At 43.3% G+C, this 9417-nt stretch overlaps 1 protein-coding gene across 8 annotated transcripts in view; it reads left to right on the forward strand.

Moving 5' to 3' along the window:
* The window catches only part of LOC116671533 (RNA binding protein fox-1 homolog 3-like), a 751379-nt gene that overhangs the window by 677156 nt on the left and 64806 nt on the right, over positions 1-9417 (forward strand). The window lies entirely within an intron of this gene.

A 9417-nucleotide genomic window follows, 5' to 3' on the forward strand; every position in this document is an offset into this window, starting at 1 on the left:
CTCGGCTACGGGTTTATTGTGTGCAAATTCCGTTCAGAAGAATGACAGATGACCTCCACATGCATACACACCCATACTCACGTACCCATGAATACCTGCATGTACACATGCAAAATTATAAGCATATATGTACAGTCTGTCTGGTGCAATCATGCTCAGGTATGCACTAAAACAACCAGACACTCATATTTACGCATATCTACACATAAACATACACTTCAACACACACGAAAATTTAGAATTCTCAAATAATAGCCAGGGATATGGTCTGTTTAAAATATTAAAGGTTTGGGGGGGTTTGGGTCCTTCAGGGCCCAGCCTTTTAGCAATGCAAAAATAATAGAATTTGACTCAGGCCTAAATTATTGTAAATAAAAAGAGCACACATAATTAGTGGATCTTAACAAACCAAATGTATTGCCCATATGTATGTGTGACCATGGTTCTAATGCAATTGTTCATGAGAAAAACTTCAGACAGGGAAAGTATAACTGTGACAGAAATCAAAAAGGCAAACATGTCATTACTTGTTGTGGCATGTCCTTGTATCTAAACTAATTACCAGTAAATCCTAAAGTCAACTGAAATTAGTATTATACTATCATTAAAGAAGACCTATTATGCTTTTTCATCTTTTCTGAACTATAAATGTTTTTATATATTTATATAGTAATATCAGACTATACCAACATGTCAAATAATGAGGTAAATGCATTTAGATGTCAACCCTGTAGACAGCTTGGGTTAGTTCTGCCCAGCTCCGAATGCTCGGATCTTATTATGTCTCAGTGGGGTCTTCAAATTTCCTGTATTTGGATACATCGGTGAAAAATGGGCATGCTGCTCCAACCTCTTAAGCGTCACTGCAGTCCTCTTTTTTTTAGTGTTAGTACGTCAGTGGAACAATGTCTTGAAAAAATGTTCCTTTGGTAGTCAGAGAAAGTTATTTTTTTTGGCTTGCATAAAGAGCCAAGCATCAGACAAAAGTGGGAAGAGACCCAGCAATTTACCAAGGATAGCTTTGGGAACTGGGCACAGGTCAAGAACGTTTTTTGACGGGTCAGATTCCCCTTTTTTTGGCCAACCTGGAGCTTCCTTTTGATCACAAACTGTAAGTATGGTTTATGTGTTGTGTATTTGTTATGTATAAAACAAAGAACGTATCTACTGTAACGTTACTGTCCAGTGTTCATGGTTGTGGCTAAGCTGCATTGATTCAGTGCTCAGTTGTAACATTTTGGATAACTTGCTAACGCTAGCTTGTGCTTTTGTGGTTACGTTGGGTTGCTTAGTTGGACTTATTTTATCTAACATCCTGTTAGAAATGGCACATTTCTTTTTTTAGCAACACAGGTGACAGTGGAGGTGGATTTATAATTAATGTTAAAAGCTGTAATGTTGCTATGATTAGCAACAATGTATTGTCACATTACAAAGCAAACATAACATAGAGACTTAAAAGGCCTATCCTGGTGTGCTAGCCAGCTAAAGCTGTCGTGATGATATATTGTTGCCAATCAGCTGGAACTTTATCTGTCGGATAACGTTGGCACAAAATGATTAACGGCAGGTAGACAGCGCTACAGAGCGCACTTTCTGACTAGAAGATGGATGCTCAAACCGAGCTGGACATGGACCCGACGGGACCCGGGTTCAGACAGATATTTAGAAATTATGTTTGGGTTTGGGTTCAGTTCAGTGTGTGTGGTAGGCAGAGGTGGGTAGAGTAGCCAAAAATTGTACTCAAGTAAAAGTACTGTTACTTCAGAATAATATGACTCAAGTAAAAGTAAAAGTAGTCATCCAAATAATTACTTGAGTAAAAGTAAAAAGTACTTGACGAAAAAACTACTCAAGTAGTGAGTAACTGTTGAGTAACGTCTGATTTATTCTTAACACAAGCATCAATCAGACCGACAAGATAAAAAATAATTATCTTTAGGCAAATTATAGTTCATCCAATCAATAAAATAAATTATTAATTACAAAATAGTTTACTTGAGAGACTTGTCACATCAAATTTGGATGGATACTGCATGTGTAAAACATACTTTATGTAACCTAAAAGACAAACATCCACCTCTCCACAGCAAAAACTACAACCACCGCTACGTTTCCTCAGGTTAGATGTTGAGTTGTTGAACGCTGACATGTCCGTTTGTTTTGGTCGACCCTGAACACACCGCAAAACGTAGCTGCTGTTTCTTTGCTTTGCTACGAGTGTAAAGCTAACCTGTCCCATTATAGGCTCGTTCGAGATGAACTGCGCCTCGCCTGTAAAGTGGACGAGAGCAGGCGGCAGCAGCGGGGGGCGGTGACAGAAAGCTGCGGTAAAGTCGGACAGTTTCCAGCCGATTCCTTCAGGCTGGACAGGAAGTGATGAAAACACTGTGGTGCGATTCCGATTTAATCAAATATAATCAGACCCACATACCAGCTGGTACACAGTCTCCAGTTGTTTTAGTTATGACAGAGTAGCTGTCAAAGTGCTCTACATGCGATCTGTTGCTGATTTTAATAAACAACACACTGTAGATGATCCGTGATCTGAACGGATTTAGTCTCTTTGACTTCTAAACTTAACTATCAGTCACACAACATGTGTTCTGGACAGAATAAGTCTTTAAATCAGACAAATAGCTATTAAAATCCCTCCGATTCAAAAACAATAAAAAGTTTATGTAAAACGTCATCATGTTGTAAACCAATCAGGTGTTAAATCAGCTGAGAAGCCGGCGTTTCCCAGCATGCTCTGGGTCCGCCTGGGTCCGCCTGGCTCTTGCAGTCGGGGAAAAGCAACTGCGCCGCCTGCGTCTCAGAACTGCGGCCGCCTTGCTCTCGTGAGATTTCCGTTGCCCACGTGTGCATGACGTCAGAGCAAGTCGGGATCAAGTCGGACACAAATCTAACCGGCATGCAACGGGCGCCGATCGCCGGTGATCGATTCTGCGCAGACCTGGCTCATCTCAAACGAGCCCATTAACGGTCTATGGTCCCGCTGCTGAAACGAGTATGGTCACGTGACTGCACAACGACGTGTGATTGGTTAAGCACAGTCACGTTCAGCGGAAGACTCTCTCTCTCTGTCAAATTAAAACAAAATGAGACGTACGCGGGGGTAAAAACAATGACGCGTAGTAACGAGTAACGAGCTCATTGGAGCCTAATGTAGCGGAGTAAGAGTACAGTTTATTTTTCACTAATCTACTCAAGTAAAAGTAAAAGTATAGTGATTTAAAACTACTCCTAGAAGTACAATTTTTTCAAAAACTTACTCAAGTAAATGTAACGGAGTAAATGTAACTCGTTACTACCCACCTCTGGTGGTAGGGATGAGCGAGTACAGCATTATCTTTATCATCTGTATCTGTTTACCACATGAATTATCTGTATCCGCACCCGTACTCGGACTGGGCGGGGCCTAACCCAGAAGTGGTCAGATTTAACCCGGAAGTGGGTCGGGTTGTCTTGAAATGGGCGGGGCTTTAACCGGTATGTTATTTTAAGCATGCAATTGATATGGGTGGATCAGAAATTGTTATATTTATTGCTGATTAGAAAACTATTTCCATGACAGCATCAAGCTTCAGATCAATGGTGTTGTCATGGTAACAAACAAACTATATACAGAACGTTTTGCAACAATGAATACAACTCATGCGGTTGCAATTATGAAGTAAAATGTAGTGAACAAGAGTTTTCATACTCAGTATAACTTTCTTTTTTTAACTTTTAATTTTTTTATGATCAGTGTGATTTTTTTTGTTTTTGGTTCTTTTTAATTTTTTTTATTTCCACACCAGGTATGTGTGTGTGTGTGTGTGTGTGTGTGTGTGTGTGAGCAAGAGAGAGACACAGAGAGAGAGAGAAAGAGAGAGAGGGGGCGGGGGGCGGCGCGGGGCAGCTGACAGTTAAAAAAAAAAATCTCCGATGGCAGAGACGTAACGGGAGTTGCATTTAAACCAAGCAGCATGTCTGAAACCCACGTTCACCAGAAATCTACTGGTAACTAAGTATGTAAGCACTACAAACCGAAGTTAAAAACAAACCTGAAGCTGAAGAAACCCTAAACGTTAACGTAACAGACCCGCAGACCCGATTGACTGAGAGAGAGGAGAGAGAGAGAGAGAGAGAGAGAGAGAGAGAGCGCATTTCTCCGTGTTCTTTGTGTGTGTGATAGAGCCGAGCGTGTTTGTAGGCGTGGGGGGGCGCTGTGACTATCACAGAACGCTGCGCGGCCAGTTGAGGAGTTGTATTCAATCCGAGCACGGATATTGACTCGTATTACTCGTGTAATACTTGTACTAGGCAAAAGTGCTTTATCCGTACCGGATACTCGTTTCAGCTGGGTACTCGGATCATCCCTAGTGTGTGGGTCTACTGTGTATGTGTGGAAAGTGGGCAGAAGAGAGAAAGAGGAAGCAGACATGTAGATGTGACTGTGTGAGCAGTGTCCAAAATAAACCTCAGTTTGAAAGCCAAGTTCATTCATTTGCTCACCAGAAACGTGATTTTAATCCCGATGTTATTCATTTCATAACGTGGGCCCTGGAGGTATCGGGTCTCCACTGGCTTTCTGATCACTACGGTTGGAAACACGTAGGGGCGGCTGTGGCTCAGTGGTAGAGCGGTTTCCTGCCAATCGGAAGGTTGGTGGTTCGATCCCCCCCCTGCAGTCATTGTCGAAGTCTCCTTGGGCAAGACACTGAACCCCGAGTTGCCCCTGGTGCTGCGCATCGGAGTGTGAATGTATATCTGATGAGCAGGTGGCACCTTGTACGGCAGCCCCGGCCACAGTGTATGAATGTGTGTGAATGGTGAATGTATCCTGTAGATGTAAAAGCGCTTTGAGCAGTTGTTAAGACTGGAAAAGCGCTATATAAATACAGCACATTTACATTTACAAACAAAGCAATCAGGAAATGTTCACAATTTGAACATTTTAAATTAAACAGCTTATTAACGTGCGCTAACGTGTCCTTTCAATCAGGGGAGAAATGTTTGTAGATATGCAAAAAGTTCATTGTACAGCTTGATAAAATGTACAAAGTCTTTAGAGACTAGACTCCATCTAATAGTTCCTATATAGGGGTAGAGAACCATCATAACCCCCCGTTTGAGTCTAGTCACTGCAACCCTCCACCTCCCCCTTCCAGCTCCAACCATTGTCCAAGAAAGGAGACCGAAGGAGGCTCCGGAATGGTTAGCTGGAGTAGACAATGGCTGGAGCTAGAAGGGGAAGTGGAGGGTTGCACACTTTGCCTGAAACGACAGCTGATAGCAAAGGGAGAAACAGATTTTAAGCAGGGTTGAGACTCTGTGATTGGCTCTTGAAATTTGTGGACGATTATGATTTAGCAGGAAGGTGAATGCCTCCAACAGCTGATTTGATTTAGGAAAAGAGCTTTGATTAAGAGTTAGGTCTTCCTGAAAGAATTACCGCTGAGCTACATTTCAATCAGGAGAGACTAGTTTGCAGATATGCAAAAGTTACATACAGCATGATGAAATGTCCAATTATTTGGCTCTACGATTATTTTAATTAATTATTCTCTTAGACTTTATTAATCTTTTTGGGATGACTCCGGCAAGGAAATTGAAGCATCAGTTTTAGCAAGAATACAGTATAGAAGACAGTGTAAAGATAACAATAATAACAGTAATAAAAAAGTACAACTCCAAGTGAGGAGTTGTATAGTCTGATGGCATGAGGGACAAAGGAGTCCTTGAGTCTGCTGGTCCGACACTTGGGAAAGAGCAGCCTTCCACTGAACAGGCTCTTCTGGCTGCTGATGGGGCAGGGGGTGGTTGGCATTGTCAATAATGTCCGGCAGTTTGTCCAGTGTCCTGCACTTTGCCACCATCACCAGTGAGTCTAGCTTCATGCCGACCACAGAGCCGGACCGCCTAATCAGTTTATCCAGCCTGTAGGTGTCCTTCTTGGATATGCTGCCCCCCCAGCACACCACAGTGTAGAAGAGGACACTGGTGACCACAGACTGTTAAAACATCCACAGCAGTTTGCTGCAGATGTTAAAAGCAGTCTCCTCAGGAAGTACAGCCTGCTCCGTGTCTTCCTGTACAGGTGGCTGATGCGTGTTGACCAGTCCAATTTGTTATCCAGCCACAGCCCGAGGTATTTGTATGATTGGACTGCCTCCACCTCAACTCCCTCCAGCAGGTTGGTTGCGGTCTTGGTCTGGACCTCCCAAAATTAACGGCCAGCTCCTTCGTCTTAGAGGTGTTGAGCTGTGGGCAGTTAGTGCGACACCAGAAAGCAAAGTCCCCCACTAGACTCCAATACTCCTCCTCCCTGTCACCCCTGATACACCCAACGATGGCTGTGTCATCTGCGTACTTCTGTATGTGACACAGCTCTGAGTTGTAACAGAAGTCTGAGGTGTACAGGGGGAAGGGAAGATGGTAGTGGACCCGGTGTAGCATGTAGAAGATGGCATCCTCCACACCAACATCTGGCTGATCCACAAACTGCAGGCGGTCCTGGGCGTGCTCTACCTGGGGTCTGAGGAGGCTGAGGAAGAGCCGCTCCAACATCTTCAACAGATGTTAAGTGAGCGCCACCGGTCGGAAGTCATTCCGCTCGCTGGGCCTGTTCTTCTTGGGAACTGGAACGATGCAGGATGTCTTCCAGAGGGTGGGCACTCTACCTAGCTGCAGGCTAACGTTGAAGATCCGTTGTAGCTGTTCCCCCAGTTTTGCAGCGCAGGTCTTCAGCAGTGTCGGACACACTTTATCCCGGCCTGCTGCTTTCCTGGGCAGCCTTCTTCCTGTTGAGGACAGTCTTGACTTCCCGCGTTACCCATGACTTGTTATCGGGGTAACAGCGGACAGTCTTGATGGGGGAGACCACGTCTGCTCAGAAGTTCAGGAAGTCCATCAGACAATGTGTCATCCCCTCTATGTCCTCACTATGCGGGTTGATCAGCACATCCCAGACTGTGGTGTTGTAGCAGTCTCTCAGGGCACTTTCCATCTCAGAGGACCCCTTCCTGCTGGTGCGAGTTGTCACCGGCTGTTTTTGGACCAGGGGGGTGTACAGTGGCTGTAGGTGAACCAGGTTGGGATCAGACTTCCCCAGTGGGGGGAGGGGAGTCACTCTGAATGCCCCCCTCACATTAGCATACAGGAGATCAATTGTCCTGTTGTTTCTGGTTGGACAGTCTACAACATGATGAAAAACCGCCAAAGTAGAGTCCAAAGTTGCATGATTAAAGTCCCCCAAAACGATCATGAAAGCCTCAGGGTGCTGTGTCAACAGCGCTGATGTGACGGAGTGGATCTTCTCACAGGCAGTGGCTCCGTCCGCTCTTGGAGGGATGTAAACACAGAGCGTAATCACATGGCTGAACTCCCTCGGCAGATAACATGGCCGCAGGCTAACGGCTAGCAGTTCGAGGTCCCGGCAACATGAGACATGTTGTCTTTACGGAGACATGTCCTGGGTTACACCAGCGGTTGTTGACATACATGATGAGTCCCCCACCTTTGCTTTTTCCACTTGCCTTTGTGTCTCTGTCGGCTCTCACAACATTGAATCCCAGCAGATCCACGTTAACATCTGGTACAAGGTGGTTTAGCCATGTCTCTGTAAAGATGAACAAGCTGGTCTCACAGTAGATCCGCTGGTTGTGCAGCGGGGATGGCTCGTCGATCTTGTTTGGCAGCAAGTTCCCCATGATTACGGAGGGAATCGATGGCTTGTAGCGCCTCCTTTTCTCCGCTAGCTCAGCCTTTAGCTTAGCCCTGGCCTTGCAGTCCCTGAGTCTCAGCTCTGCTGGGATAGGGTGCCGTATCAGAGCCAGCAATTCCTCTCTTCAGTCAGTGAGAAAACTGACTCTTGGTTGCCTTTTAAGATTCGAAATATCCATGGAATGTATAGAACACACAATATCTTTTGCAAGAAGAGTAAAAAAAATATATAAAAAGAAGAGGTTTAACCCTCTGAGCCCGAGACACTCGCCCACGAGTTTAAAAGTAGCCTACCTCGATTCATAGTTTAATAACTTTTGAACCATACAAGCGATTTACTCACTTTCGGTTTCGTTTGAATCCTGACGTTTTCGGCTTTACGGCGGTCTTTTCCGTGTCTTTCTAGCCTCTACAGGGGATTTTCTATCCAGCCTGGAACTTCAGCCTCTTTGGGCTTTAAATCCATAGTGTTATATCCAAGATTGATCCACTTTTTATCCATAATTCATCGCGTTTTGGCTCATTTTCTGCCGCTTATCGCTCTTACGTCTCTCTCTCTGTCTGTCCTGTGTATTTTTCAGGAAGTACATGCCCATATATGGGAGATAAAAGCACCCCTCTTGTATGGAAGGCCAGAGGGGACACAAATGCCTATAGACTCTATTGAAGGCAAAATAATGCAATATTTAGACACATATTTGCTTGTATAACATTGCTGTGGATGTAATATCAATAATTATGACATTATTATGTTATTATTGGCATAAGTAAATGTCATGAGAGCAAAACGTCTGGACTTTTTTGGAAAAAATGCATGTATTTTGTCAACTGTATAAGTTATAATGATTATTTCTTCACAGTGTGACTCCCAAGACATATGAGAAGTGTTCTAGAAAGGAAAATGGCTTAGGTTTTACTTATATGTCTGTGATATCAATACATATCTGGAAGATTCATTTATTTATTTATTCATCTTTAACCATTTTTAACATGCAAGTGACCTCACTGCAACCCAAATATTCTAATAACCCAGTTTGTCCTAAAAAAAATGATGTTCATATCTTGACTGTAGACAACAGGGTTGATGTTTTACAAGCTTTTTTATAAAATAAATCCAGACGGAAATTAAACTGTAAAAATGGCGTCAGGGCCCAGAGCGTTAAGTAGAAAGAGCTAAAAACTGGAGAGTTACTGCAACTTACTACTACTTATTTTACTTGATTTTCTGTCTGAGCAAAACATTTATCACGACTATATGACCTCCCCGCAAAACTAACTCAGTATTGAATGCAGCACTAAGATCTAGTAAAGCAAAAATGGGGACAAGTCCTTTGTCTGAAACAGTTATGAGGTTGTTAGTAATTTTCACCGGTGCCGTCTCTGTGCTATGATGCATTCTAAATCCTGACTGAAAGTTAAAAATAAACTATTCCTATGTAGAAAATCACAAAACGGATTACCAACTACCTTCTAAATGAACTTGGAGAGAAAAGGGATATTAGATATAGGTCTATAGTTGGCCTCAGGATCGAGAGTGTTTTTTTTCAGAAGCGGTTTTATCACAGCTACTTTAAGTGACTGTGGTACATAACCTGTTAATAAAGACATATTGATCATATCTTACGATAAAGTGTTAACCACAGGATCATTAAAGGGACATTTTACAGCAGGAATGATGAATAAGAGTAGCTGGCTGTTCATAGCCTC

The sequence above is a fragment of the Etheostoma spectabile genome, chromosome 21, assembly GCF_008692095.1.
Source record: "Etheostoma spectabile isolate EspeVRDwgs_2016 chromosome 21, UIUC_Espe_1.0, whole genome shotgun sequence".
Classification (NCBI taxonomy): domain Eukaryota; kingdom Metazoa; phylum Chordata; class Actinopteri; order Perciformes; family Percidae; genus Etheostoma; species Etheostoma spectabile.